The sequence below is a fragment of the Peromyscus maniculatus genome, chromosome 1 (assembly GCF_049852395.1).
Source record: "Peromyscus maniculatus bairdii isolate BWxNUB_F1_BW_parent chromosome 1, HU_Pman_BW_mat_3.1, whole genome shotgun sequence".
In the NCBI taxonomy this organism is placed as follows: Eukaryota; Metazoa; Chordata; class Mammalia; order Rodentia; family Cricetidae; genus Peromyscus; species Peromyscus maniculatus.
Genome location: NC_134852.1, coordinates 27086726 through 27101700, shown reverse-complemented (window position 1 = coordinate 27101700; position 14975 = coordinate 27086726). Strand labels below are relative to the sequence as shown.

Here is a 14975-nt window from a genome sequence, read left to right as displayed (position 1 = left end):
TATGATGTCTACAAATCTGTGTTTGTATTTCTATATGAATCTTCTATAATTGATTTGCTAATTATGTTGATTAGTATTTTTCCTACTGCACGCGGTACTGCTAAACTAATTTTCTTCACACTTTTGGGGTTTTCTAGTTGTATATGACCATGCATGTTAAATTATTTCTATTTGTAGGTTTTCACTGGCGAATCAGTATTTTAAAGGTGGATAACAATTGAGTATTAGCATTAGTGTGTGTATGGGTTCCTTTAGGATCAATTTTCAGATGGATCTACACTTTTAGCACTAGTTTTGACAGATGCTATGCATTTTGGGGCTTTTCTAGAATGGACTTTATAGGGTGCATTAATAATGAGGCATTAATTTAACAAAACTGAATAAAGTGTTTTCTCCTTACTATCAATTTTTTGGTGGACAAAAGTTTTGAGGAAAAATTGTGGGTTCATTACATGTTTTATAATATGATTATTCAAGAGATGAAACATGAATATATATTTACTCATAAAAAGAGAAGAACTGAAAAAGAACAAAGTATGGATGTCACTGAAGTCCGTTTTGTTGGATGAATGAGTTTTACTCAATTAGAGGAATATGTGAAAGGAGTTGCTTACAGTAGTAAAAGGGGCTCAGACATTTGCTACCATGAAACACCGTGGGATACAACTTATGAACATTGGACACCCTGAGCCCACTGCACATGTGTAGGCCTATCTACATGATGTAGGGTATCATTTCATCAGAGCTTCTTCTAAGCATCATTTCTGGTCTGAGTTTCTTCGGGAGACTTAAGCATAAGCAGTCTTATCAGTTTTGCAGACTTCCCAATGACATATGAAGATGTTATTTTTGTGTGTGTGTTATTACCTTCCCTTCATGATGAAATGTTACAGTCTCCAGAAAATATTTAAACAACAGTACCTCCCTATTTTTATCAATTTGCATAAATTATGCAGTCTTTGAGATTAAGAGTAAAATGTTTTAATGAATTTTTTCTACATTTAGAATGTTTGCTTAGTGCAAAGTATAGATATTTTCTAAGAGTTGAATATTACATAAAGGTTATTTAAATTCATAATATTTTCTAGGGTCCTTTAAGGACAGAGCTTGGAAAAATCATATACAAAATCATTTACAACAGAAACTTTTCTCCCCAGGATGAATTTTCTGATGGATCCTTAGCTGTGTCTGCTAGCTAAAGCATTAGTAGCATTAGCTACAAGGATTCTCTCTTGTATGATCTCTCTGATGTTTAAGAGTTGAGGCACATATGAATGATTTCACACATTTACTATATTTGTAAGGTTTCTCTCCTATATGAAGTTGCTGATGTATTCTAAACTCTGAAGCACTTGAAAAGGACTTCTTACATTCCCAACATTTGTAAGGTTTTTCTCCTGTATGAATTTTCTCCAGTTTTCGAAGACCTGATCTATAGTTAAATAATTTCTCACATTCACTACATTTGCAAGGTTTCTTTCCTGTATGACTTTTCTCATGTGACTCAAGATTTGTGCTACATGCAAAAGGACTTTACACATTCCTTACATTTGTAAGGTTTCTCACCTGTGTGAGTTCTCTGATGTTTTATATGAGTTGAGCCACATGCAAAGGATTTTTCACATTCCCTACATTTGTAAGGTTTTTCTCCTGTATGAATTCTTTAATGATTTGTAAGGGTTAAACTATTTGTAAATGACTTCTCACATTCACTACATTTGTAAGGTTTCTCTCCTATATGAATCTTCTGATGATATTTAAGAGTAGAACTATATGTAAACGATTTCATGAATCCACTACATTTGTAAGATTTCACTCCTGCATGAATCCTCCGATGATTTTTAAGAGTTGAATTGTGTGTAAATGACTTCTTACACTCACTACATTTGTAAGGTTTCTGTCCTTTATGAGATTTCTGATGTGTTCCAAGATTTAAGCTACATCCAAAAGATTTTTCACATTCACCATATTTGTAAGGCTCCTGTCCTGTATGAATTCTCTGATCGTTTCCTGTAGTATTGCTGGTTTTATAAGGTATGCACCTAGATGATTCATAAAGCATTTTGCCAAGGTCATTATCTTTATAAAACTTCTTTTGGATATTCACATGCTGATAGTACTATTTGATCCTTGATCCATGATGTTCTCATATTTACCACATATGCGATGTTTCTCTGGAAATTCAGACCAAACACAGCTAACAGGAACTGATGAATGAGTTAGAGCTTCAATACTTGAAGTTCCCTCAAGGTAACAAGCATTTACTAAAAGCAGAGCTCTCAGCATAGGCCTTCTGTGTTTTACTATCATTAACTGAACAGTAATAAAAACCACTCTAGTCTCCGTTAAACACAAGGATCACTGAAGGGGCTTCCATCCTCACATGAAATGGATATTTTGAAGAGGCAGGAAAAAATGGGTGATTGAGAAAGCATCATATGTGGATTATTTCTATACAGAGTCATACTGTACAGCTGTGGCTGACTAGGAACTCACTAGGTAACTCAAGGTAGCCTGAAACTCACCAGTTCCTCTTGGTTCAGCCTCCCTAGTGCTAGGATTAAAATCATGTTCACCAGGACTAAAGATACAGACCAGATTTCAAAAATTGATCAATAAAACAAACAAAAAACAACAACATAGTTACCATAGTATTTTCTCTATTTTAAAACTTCTCCATTTTTTAAGTCAGAAAGAGGTGAATAGTTTAATTCAATAGTAAAATAAAAATATTCCAATCACTAACGGTATTTCACTACATTTCCATGCTCTGAATATTCAATATTCTTTGAAGTTTTCAGTTAAAAACTAATTAAGAGGCCTTGAGAGATCACAGTATATAGCATTTGTTGCTTATGCAGAAAAAATGTAAAAGAAGCACCAGGTAAAATTATGTTTATTACCAGAACTTCCCTCATTTCTGGTAGTAGTCATAGAATGTTCATGGAGTTTATTTAAAAATAACACACAAAAAATAGGTAAATATAAACAATGTGCCAGGAATTCTACAAGAAGATCATTCTTACCTACAAAAACCAGATTTCTGTAATTCTCCAACATCACATCAATATATAAAGTCCTCCAAGCAGGATTCAGACATTCCCATTCCTCATGGGAAAAGTCTTCATCCAAATCACTGAATCCCAACAGACCCTGTAATAGAAAATTACCTTTTACCATATGCTTTGGGCAAAATGCTTTCCTATGGAAAGAAAGGTTAGCAATTTCAAGCACTAGCTGCTCTTTTCAGAGGATTCACATTCAATTCCTACTACACACTGAGTTTAACTCCAGTTCCATGGGATCCAATGCTCACTCCTGATCTCTGCAGGCAGGAGGTAGACAGCAGTCATGCAGATAATATAAAGGAAAAAAGAAAGTTAATTTTGAAGATACATTCTAGAATATTCATACTGTTTTTTATTAAAGCTCTGGGAAACCCAGTTCTATTCTGTCTACACATGTGGCAGCTCAATACAGTACCAGATTCCAGAGCCAAGTGTTTTGTGCCAACCTCGGGACTCCATATTCACCAGCAGGCATGTGGTACATATAAAAACATGCTGAAAACATTCACATATGTAAATACATTGTATTTAAAAGAAAGAAATGGAAACCTGTCCATTGCAGCCTCACTTCAGAATCTCCACCTAGGTCATACAGTAACTTTGGGGAAGCAAAACAATAGGGTGGGGGAGCTTTCCTCTCCCCAAAAGAAAAGAGAGCAAAATCATTAACAGAGGCATTCACTGAGGCTAGAAAATTGATGGTTTATGCACAGCTCCAAGACAACTGTTTCTAGAAAAGTCTTACTTTATATTTCACATGATGCAATATCAATATGGGGCCTGCTTTGCTTATAAAATGGTCTGTGGTACAATGTTTGAAAAACAAAATGAAGGACAAAGAGAAATTACTAATCTATTGAAAATATACCATTGACCATTGGAATTGAGAGAATGATAACAGCAAGAGATATCCTGAGACAAATATATTTCAGGTATTCAAATCCTGTGTTCCCAGTCCCCAACTCAAACAGAGACCCCTGCCTGACCAGAGGCCATGCAGGCCACCAAAACTGCAGGTATGCCATCTGCCAGAGGACATTCACTCACTCTGTAGTCGCCTGACCACTCTACTCTCAAGCCCCTCCCATCTTCACCACGGTGTCATGTCCCCACCCACAACACAGACAGAGACCCCCTACTTGATGAGATGTTATGCTGGCCACCAGAAATCTAGATAGGTCACCCACCACAGACCACCTCTACTCTCTCAGTGCCTGCCCAACCTACCCCCAACATTCTTTACCCTCCTCATTACTTTGTCCCAGCTCCTGACTCAGGCAGAGAACCCCTGCTTACCAGAAGCCATGCTTTTACCATAAGACCAAGTAGGCCACATGCCTCATACTCCCCTCATACACTCAGTGCACTCCCCATCCTCAATTCACCCACAACACCTCATCACTATGTCCAAACCTCCAACTCAGGTGAAACCCTGCTTGACCAGATGCCTCCCCAGCCACGAGAAATTCAGCCCTCAACATAAATGAAAGACACATACTCAACCACAGGCCACATCAACCTGGAGACCAGAGATAATACATAAAACAAACAAACAAACAAAAACAACAACAAAAAAAACCTAAAACCAAAAAAACCAAAAAAAAAAAAAACTAAAACAAAACCACCCAATAAACACCCCTCCAACAAAGATAAAATCAGAAACTGACACCTGCACCTATAACCACCACAAACCCAGATGCCTAGATGCCAACCCAAGAGCACAATCCACAACAGTCAAGGCCACATGACCACCAGAGCCCAGCTATCTTACTAAATCAAGTCCTGAATATTCCAACACAACTGAAGCACAAAAAAAATAAAGACATTAAAACCAGGTTTATGCAGGTGATAGAAGTCCTTAAAGAGGACATAAATAAATCCCTTAAAGAAATCAAGAAAAACACAAACAAAAACAGAGAAAATTAATAAATCTCTTAAAGAATGATAACAATAAACAGTTAAAGGAAATGAATAAAATTTTTAAACTTAAAAATGGAAATAGAAACAATAAAGAAAATACAAACTGAAGGAATTCTGGAAATAAAAAAAGGAGTTAAGTAAACAGGAACAAAAGATGCAAGCATCACCAGGAGAATCCAACACATGGATGAAAGGATTCCCATGCAGGGAATGCCCTGGGAAGGGGAAATAGAATAGATTTGGCCAGTGGACTAGGGGCAGGTGGTAACTGAGAAATGATCTACTTCAAGACCCAACTTTAATACTTTTGTGTATATACCCAAAGGATGCTCCATCCTACCACAAGGACACTTGCCCAACTATGCTCATAGCTGCATTATTCACAATAGCCAGAAACTGGTAACTCATGTCCTTCAGTCAAAGAATGTATAAGGAAATGTGGGGTGTTTACACAATGGAGTGTTGACGGGAGCCAAAAGCCTAAGTGATCCTTGACACACATGCCACCACATTTAGGCTTCTCTCCTCTTTTCCTAGATCTAGGCCTTGCTTAAGTCTCCATAGCACCAGAACCTCTTCTCATAAATATCAGAACCTCTTCTCAGAAATCAGGTGACCGCACTGCAGTTAGGCAGTTAGGCAAGAATAGATAATCCTCATAACAACACTCACGGCTGGCAGAACAACCCATGATTCAAGTCCCCTCTCTGCTTGCATCCCCCTTTGCCCCTCCCTATATATGCCTTAAGAGGAAAGTAAGATTTTGGAGCTTGATCAGACATCCTGTCTTGCTCTCATTCATTGTGTCCATTGTCCCTCTTCACTCGCTGGCCGTCCCTTCAGGTCCCTGTTGAAGACCCCACTGGCAGGGGCAGAATATTACTCAGCTGTTGAAAATAATCACATCATGAAATCTACAGGTAAATGGATGCAACTACAAGAAATTATCCTGAGTGAGGTAACCCATTATCGCAAACATGGTATGTACTCACTTAGAAGTTAGCTGTTAATAAAGGTTAAGAATGCTACAACCCACACACCCAGAGAGGATAAGTAACAAATTGGGCTCAAAGCTGGATGTATGGATCTCCCTGAGAAGGGGAAATTGATTTTTCAGATGGATTAGGAGGGATCAAGTGGTAGGGGAGGGGTGGAGGAAGACAGTACAGGGGACAGAGGCTAATGGAATTGGAGAACATTTGGGGGGCTACATGGAACCCTAGTGCAGTGGAAACTTCCACAATACTATGAGAGTAACCCTAGGGAAGACTCCTAGTAATGGAGGAAATAGAGTCTGAACTGGCCATATTCTTTAACCAGACACCTTCCAGTGTTGAGACTGGGACACCAACCCAGCCACAAAACCTTCAACCTACAATCTATCCTGACTGCAAGATATGCAGGGACAATGGAAGTGTAGAACTTTTGGGAGTGGGCAGCCAGTGATTGGTCTAAATTGAGGCCCAGGATACAAAAGAAAGTCCACGCCCAACACTGCCAGGAAGACCAGGAAGCAGAGGCTGGAAAGCCCAGAGACCTGTAATAGAAAACAAACAAACAAACAAAAAAAAAAACATGTGTTCAAATGATCCAAGTGATATTCTGCTATACTCATGGATCAGTGCTAGCCTAATTCTCATCTGAAAAGCTTCTTCTGGCAGCTTATGGGAGCATACAGAGATCCACAGCCAAACATTAGATAGAGAGAGTCCAAATTGGAGATCCCCATGAGGTCCCTCCCCTCAGAGCACAAGGGCTGTTCATTTCTGAAAGGAACCAGAGGAGTACAGAGTGGGAGGTGGGGAAGTGTGGGAAGAAACTGGGAGGAGTGGCAGGAGGGGAACCACAGTTGGTTGGGATGTGTTGTATGTGAGAAAAATATAAATCAGAATTAAAAAGCTGAAAAAGAAAACCAAACAAACACCTAGAGGCACATCATCACTGAATGATATCAAATGCCAATGAGAAAAACCAGTATACTGCAATCTGCATCTCTTCACAGAAACATCAGTTTCATGGCAAGAGCAAGGCAGAGCATTCCATCTCTCATCTGCCCACTCTACACTGCTGAAACATTTAGTATTAGGATTTAGACAGTGAGTCTTTTCTGTGATACAAGGAAATAGTTTCATGTATTTGCATGGCCACATTCAAAATCCTGGTTCTGGAAACCTGACCATCCCTGAAATGTAACCTTTGCAGCACATCAGACTTTCCTTCATCACTAATATATAGGGACACAGATCCATCCTCTGTAGGAACTGTAGGGCAGCAATATATGTCATTGATCGTCATTCACAGTGGACTCTCTTTCACAACTGCAGGTCTTAAGTCTATGAAAAATAGTTGCTTCACAGTAGTAATGGAGAGAATATAAAATAGAACAAGGCTGTGCTATGAAGGTCACATGATTTAACGACATTTTTGATAACCAGAGAAGAAAAAAGGAAAAAAGTCACAGGAAATAAACACATCTGATGAAATTGTCCAAGGCAGAGTACAAAAGGCCTTCCTGACTTCAATATCAAATAATTTTCAAGGAAATATCCAGACACAACACTGACCTGCTGCTCATTTACAGGAGACACAGCCATTCTCCTTGTTGATCTTCTCCGAGTTTCTGTCTCTGGAACAAAGACCAGAACTCTTGTTCACATTTCACATCAACGTTTAAAAAGCACAAACCTACAAATCTGCAACCGTGTTATGTGTGTTATGGACAATGTCATACCACAGGAAAAAATCCAAACACCCAAGTGATACCAGGTCTTGTCAATATTTCTACAGAGAGGAGAGCTTGTGAAATTATACTTGGAGTTCTTAAAGAAAATAACTCTCAGGTGGTGGGAGTCATCACGGCCTTCTTTCTGTTTCTAGGCCTGGCTAGGGGAACAATATTCTTATTAAGGGCAGTTTTGTGACCATATGGCGACAGGACGGTACTGTCTGCCTGCTTCCTGCTCATTGCCTTCTCTGCCGGGGTCAATGAGCAGAGGTCCAAATGTTTGCTTTTCTAGCTGACTTCTGCATTCTTCCGGTCTGTGCTGGGCTCAGATATCTGGGTCCCAGGGAGGGAGCCTCTGCAGATGGACTTGTCAATGGGGGGTCAGAGTGGCAAGGGTGCACAGCTCTGACTGATCTCTGCTTAAGCCAAGCACAAGAAGCTCGTAGGCTGAGAGAGAACTGTCTCTCTGCCTATCACAAGGACAGGGGTGGAGGTGGCAGGCCTGACTGGTGTATGTGATCTGATGATGTTCCTTCTCCCTTCCTTCTTGAATGCCTGTTCTCTGTGACGGAAACTAGACACCTTCGGGGGCTCTCTGATTAAATAAACTTTTCCCCCTCCCCAGCTCCTGTGACCTCCCAATGCTTAACCCCTTGGACAGGCTAGGAGGCTGGCAGACTGGGTCTAGGGGTTGAACATGGCCCTAGTGTGGACCTGGGTATAAGAGGGAGAAGGAACACTTCGGCCTCAGAAGGGCAGAAGTTAAATGACAGACCTAGGCCCAAGACAGCCAGTGTTGCTCTGATTTAGAAAGGCCATTTTTTTTTTCTTTTTTGCTCACTTTTTTTTTAAGACAAGATGTAGCCCACAGTGACCTCGCATTTCATATGTCCCTAAAGATGACCCTGAATGGATCTTGTTATCTTCACCTATCACGTGCTGGTATTGCAGGTATGCACCTCCATATCCTGGATCAGGAGATCAAATCCAGGACTCTGTGAGTGCTAAACAAGCACTCAGCTAACTGAGCTACACTCCAGCCCCTTTCTAATTTCCAAGTACTGGCAATGGAGTTTCCTCTTCACTGTTTATTCCCTCCCCCTCCGCACCCCTCCCCCACAACTCTGTCCACAGTTCCTGGAACAAACTGCCAAACTGGCCAGCACCACCCCTAGCTCCTGGCCGTCCTCCCACATCCCTGTGCAGAAAAAGACTGAGGCCGGGGTTCTCCCTTACCTTGGTACCAGGCCCTGATGGGAAACTACTGGAAGAAATTGAAATATGGCATTGGCTTCTCTTTCAGCCTGGAAAGGGCAGAGATTCTGCCAGTCCAGGCCCCTTTTCCAACCCAGCAGGCCTCCTTCTCAAGGGGGTGGGCCATGGCAGTGGCAACTCTGAGATCCCATTCCTTTAAAACAGAAGGGTCCCAGGCGGATCTCTGTGAATTCGAGGCCAGTCTGGTCTGAGTGAGATCCAGGACAGGCACCAAAACTACACAGAGAAACTCTGTCTTGAAAAACAAAAGAACAAAAACAAAACGACAAACAAAAATAACGAAACAGAAGGATCTACTCCTGGCTGACCTTGGAGTGAACCCGCTGCAAGTCTGCCCCCGTCTGGATCCGCAGCCAGCAAGGCAGTGGTTAGACTGGTGATTGGCAGCCACATGTGGGAGCCACGAACCCTGAAGGTAGACATATTGACCTTCGACTTTCATACACTGTTGCAGGATCCCAAATGTCTGCAAGGTGGCGGATTGCTTTGTGGGTGACTCAGTACAGCCAGAGAGTCTGGCCCTACCACCTGTCCTGGAAGCCTTTCCTAAGGAGCTTGGTTTGGTGGAGCTGTCCATGGGTTGGCAGGGTTCCTTGAGCCCACTTCGCTTTCCTTTTATAGATATTTTCTCTGCTCTCCCAGTGGAAAAGGAGGAAAAACTGAGAGGGGTGGGCCCAGAAAGATTCATAGGCTCCTCCCCACCAGAGAGCTCAGGTTGTTTTGCCCAGATGCATAGTAGTGGGAGGGTGTAGAGTGGGGTGCTCTCCCTGTGTGGCTGCTCCCCATGCATACCCTGCAGTGACTAGGGTGGCTGGGGCCACCATTTACTTGTGTTCAGGCCAATGCACGTGTGCAAAGGAGCAATCATGGAGGAGCTTTTACCTCATAGACTCTTTGTGCTGATTTAGTTGCTCCTTGAACACCTCCACTACTGTGCCCTTGGGTTTTCTTGTCCTGCTGGAGGGAAGAGCAAACTCTTTCAAAGGGCTGATGTTCACGTGGAGCAGCACACAAAAACGCTATTTCTGTTAAAGTTTGTTCTTCACCCAAAAGAAAAATTTCTTTTTTTTTTTTGTTTTGTTTTGTTTTGTTTTGTTTTCCGAGACAGGGTTTCTCTGTGTAGCTTTGTGCCTTTCCTGGAACTCACTTGGTAGCCCAGGCTGGCCTCGAACTCACAAAGATATGCCTGCCTCTGCCTCCCGAGTGCTGGCCCCAAAAGAAAAATTTCTAATTAATGAATTTCTGATTTGTAAGTGAACCAGGGGGTCCCATGGGGGTTCTTAATCTGTTTAAATCTCATTCAGGATTTTTTCCAAGGTGTATCAGCTTCCAACCCACATAGCTGAACTCTAATATATCGTTCAGAAATTCTGACTGTCCATTTATTTAAAAACCATCTTTTGTGAATTTTTCCACTCTTGATTTTTCTTCTTACTGTAGCTGCAAGGTCTTTTTTTTTTTTTTTTAATCGTAGTTCTTCTCACTTGGATCTTCAAATCAGTGTGAACTGTACCTCTAAATATGACTTCATTGTAAGAGATGCACTTTCAGATTTTAAAATGCAAAGGCATTGTGGTCATGGTAATACATGATCCTTCATTCTTATTTGACAGAAGAGGAGGTGGAGACTTTTGCCTTTTAGTCAGAAATTGCTCAGCCTCTGTCCTTCATCTTCAATAGTATCTATTCAAATGGGAATTTTTTTCCTTTGGGAGTTGACTTCTAAGGCTTAGGATGTGGGTATCCTTTTGTGTTTCTCAACCTTTATATAGGGGAAGTGTAATATGAGATGTAGTGGGAGTGATTTGGAGGGATAATTCAGCAGTTGATCTCCAAAATTGTCACAAGTTTGAAAGGGAAGGGACTGTTGGACAAGTGGAATAATGTGGCTGTGCATATGTATTAACAGGCATTGGACAGTATTCCATAAGAGGAGTTGAGAGGCCCTTCCAAGTTGGACAGGAGTAAAGAGCAGAAAAATGAAATCTGCCCCAACCGTCAAGGAGCACAGAAACTGCAGGTGAGGAGCTTTTAGAGCAAAAGATGCTGCTCCGGGGCGCTAATGCTCTACTCTGTACTCTGATACTGACAAAGCATTTTGCACTTGAACCCTTACTTGAAAATCTAAAGAAATTTAGAGTGATGAGAACAGTGACTATGTTTGCAGTTCCTCAGCCCCTGTGCCCTCCTGAGGCAACTGTACCACGGAAGTGTCTAATTGGCCTCCCTTGCCCCTCTGCAGAATCTCCAGCTGGACAGAAAAAGAAACTCTTAGGGGTCTGGGTCAGGTCAAGCATAAGCTTGTCCCTTTCTAGGAGTGAGCCTCATAGATTGCCTCTGTTCCCTCCAGCTGAGCTTCAAGGACAGATCAGACCACAGGCTTCCCCACTTCTAGTTAAAGGGGTCCACAATCCTGCATCTGCTCAGCACTACTGATGCCCACATTCCCATTCAAACTAGCTCCCAACAGTATCAGGCAAGTTGGAAGCTTGGAGCACCATCCCCACCCCCCAACTCTCTGCACCTGGTGTCCTTGCCTGAGCACAGGTATAGGGGAAGACTAGAAATGCATGTTCCCTCAGCTCCATCCACTACCCAGCTTGAGCAGCCATGGGCCCACTGGCTTCTAGCCTTGTCCACTCCCTCCATCACCTCCCTCCCTGGCTTGTCTGGCACAGCTTCTCTTACATGGCTAGGAGATAGGCCAGGCCAGATTTCTACAGGGAACCCCTTTAGTGATGCTCTCCCTCTTCACCAGCCTGCTTGGTCACAGCCATCAGCCTTCACCATTCTGGACACAGTGACAACCATTGCCACTTAGTGGGCCAGACTTGTGAATATCTGAAGCCCAAGGGCTTCCTCTTAGGTCAGGTTCCCCGTTTTCTAACAATGGTGTCTCCTTCCCTGTTTGCCTGGGTCAGTGATCTAGGACCAGTGACTCTGACCTTCAAAGATCTGTATGACCTGCTGCATCTTCCCTCAACCACTTACCCAGCTCTGGAGAGATCTGGTGACCTGATGTAAGTTCTTTTCCCCATTGCTTTGTTCAGTCCTTGCTTATCCTATGTCTTAGTTGATGAGACACCAATCTGAAGCTTCCCTGGAACACCCAAAGAAGGATCTTCAACCTAATTTATTGTCCTCCCTCCTGCTAGTTTTTCCCTTCCCAGCATCCATTACAATTTATAAGTGTTTATGATTTTAATAGCTGTCTCACTCAGAGTAAGCACTTAGAGTATACAAGCAATAGGTGTCAGAAACAATGTTGGTTTATTCTTGTTCTTCCTCTCATTTTAGGACTGCACTGGCCCCACTAGAGAGGCACATTGCTGGGCTCAAATTACAGCATCTGTGACTCCATCTGCAGGTAGGAAGAGGTGGGAGCCCTGTTTTGGGTTCAGTCAATACATAGCAGTGGCTTTCTAGATATTCCCATCTCATCAAATGACAAGTAAGAAAGGCGCTGATATAAATCATCAGAGAGGCTTCCTCCAGTGGCTAATGGGAGCAGATGCAGAGACCCACTGCAGAGGGACCCGCCTTTTGCACATCAAAGACATTGGCAATGAGATGCAGAGTCAGTGAGAAAAAAACACACAGACTACTTTCCCAAGGAATAAGTGCTTCTCATCTGCTCTTTATTTTTAGCCACCCTGTTTATAGTCACCACACCAAGTTGATTACAAATAGGAGGATTTTCCCCATAATCAAATGGTACACAGTTACTATATGATCATCATAAAACCATATTTTTCTGGAACAAGTCAATCTCAGTACATTTCTTAGTCGCATATTTATGTACTTTCTGAGAAACCCACATTCAGTTAAACATTCATTTTTTAGACTTCTCACAAAACCAAGATCCTTGCTGGGCAGTGGTAGCACATGCCTTTAATCGCAGCACTAGGGAGGCAGAGACAGGAGGATCTCTGTGAGTTCCAGGCCAGCCTGGACTACAGAGCAAGATCCAGGACAGGCACCAAAATTATACAGAGAAACCCTGTCTTGAAAAAAAAAAAAAAAAAAAAAACAAAACAAAACCAAGATCCTTTCATCCATGGCTGTTTGCATAGGGAGTGGTTTTTTTGATTGCCAGGAAAACAGGTTACTAGTTTCACTTTTCATATTTTTTAGAGTCCTGTGCAATTATCTTAACTAGGCACTCAATTCTTTGTTTTGTAGTTACATGAAGTCCTTATTGAAACTGTTGTTTCAGATATGATGCCCACTGAAACTCATGAACACATTCATCAAGATTAAATGAACTTGAGCCAGCCTGGCTCCTGAGACCCAATTGTTTTTCTTATTCCCTAACCAAACCCACAATCTATATAGCTCTTCAAGGTAAACTCATGAGTCTTAGCTGTGTGACACTTCCTTGTTCTTATTTTCTATCCTTTGCAGCCCCTGCTTTGTCAAGGCTGGGCAACACTAATCCTACCTTTACCTATGTTAATTTCCCACTCAGATGACCTCTGTCACAGTCCCTCACTATATTTATCAAAAACTCTTAGTCATCAAATCCCATTTACACTAACACTATTATAGTATAAAATCACTGCTTCAGTTAAAGAGTACACATTAAGAGGAAATCATCTTCATAATAATCCATAGGAAACATGCCAAGTAGAGCAGAATATTTCCAATCCCAGTACATTAAAGGCAGTGGAGATCTCCCTACCCCCATTTACATCATGCCAGATACCAGAGAAAAATGGCAGACCAGAGAAATGCAGCAACCATGTAAAGGCACAGCAATAGCAAGAGACAGTCCAGAGCCAAAGCCCTAAGGGCCTTGCCTATGTAAGACTCACCCATCAATGCTTTCCTTCCTGGTGGTCTAATCTCTTGAAACTTAATGGCCACCTGATGTTCCTCTCACATGTCCACCAGCCCCACAGCCAAACATTAGGCAAAGCCTAAACTGGACACCTCCATTGGGATCCTCCTGTTGGAGCTCAGGGAACCCTGAAGAATAGGGAGAGAAGGAAATGTAGGAATCAGATGGGCCGAGAATACTAGGAGGATAACTTGGCCCAAAAAAAACTAAGAATGACTCATAGGGGCTCAGAGAGCCTGAAGCAGCAATAATGAGGTCTGCATGTCCCTTCATTAGGTCCTCTGCATATTAGTTTTGCTTGTTAGCTTAGTATTTTTTGTGAGACTCCTAACACTGGGAGTGGGGATGTCTTTGACCCTATTGTCTGCTCTTGGGATCTTTTGACTGGGTTACCTCACCCAGCCTTGCTATGAGGGTTTGTGCCTAGTCTTATTGAATGTTTTCATGCCATGCTCAGGTGATATCCTTGGGAGGCTCTTTTCTCAAGAAAATCAGAGGAGCAATGGATCTGGTGGAGAGGGGGGCTGGGGGCTGGGAGGAGTAAGCAGATGGGAAACTGTGATCAGGATGCATTGTATGAGAAGAATAAATAAAAATATATGCCAGGGGTGATGGTACCGGCCTTTAATCCCAGAACTCTGTAGCCAGAGTTAAGCAAGTTTCTTTGAGTTTGAGGCCAGGCTGGTCTACAGAGCAAGTTCCAGGATACCCAGAGAAAGATATTTTTATTTTGGTTATGTCTGTTGATAATCCAGCAGATTATGGAATATTCAATGATCAAATAATGGCACTTAATAAATATTTCCTTTTAAAATAAAATCTTCATTTATTTCACAGTTGTATATATTTATGACATATGATATTTTCTAAGCAGGATTTAAATATAATGCTCAAGTCTGGTTGATTTGTCAACATCCACATCATTGCTTTGCGTTTGGAGATTTGAGGTCCTCACCTGTATTGGTTATCCACTATATGTAATAAAGTAGATGATGTACAATGCAGGTCTTTAGATATTGTTGTTCACTCAAATTGTGCTTGCATCATAACTCTCCAGCCTAAGTTTACCCCTCCAGTCTTCACAGTCCCTCCCATGTAGAAATTGCTAGTCTATCCAGAGTGCTGTGTTTCAATGGCAGTTGTATGT

The 14975-nt window shown here is 41.8% G+C and overlaps 1 protein-coding gene and 1 long non-coding RNA gene across 2 annotated transcripts in view; one reads left to right on the top strand and one right to left on the bottom strand.

The window, feature by feature from the left end:
* LOC143272660 (uncharacterized) overlaps nucleotides 1-8820 on the bottom strand; it is a 99184-nt gene extending 90364 nt beyond the window's left edge. The window contains exons 1-3 of the mRNA XM_076568509.1: nucleotides 8555-8820; nucleotides 7553-7614; nucleotides 3027-3153 (exon numbers count right to left, since the gene is read on the bottom strand). The gene's annotated coding sequence lies outside the window, so the exon portion shown is untranslated. The remainder of the gene's footprint in view (nucleotides 1-3026; nucleotides 3154-7552; nucleotides 7615-8554) is intronic.
* Nucleotides 8821-9163: 343 nt separating this feature from the next.
* Nucleotides 9164-14975, top strand: LOC143272637 (uncharacterized). The gene is made up of 4 exons (XR_013050271.1): nucleotides 9164-9403; nucleotides 10898-11008; nucleotides 11910-12008; nucleotides 12286-14975. It is a non-coding gene; the product is annotated as an uncharacterized LOC143272637 (long non-coding RNA).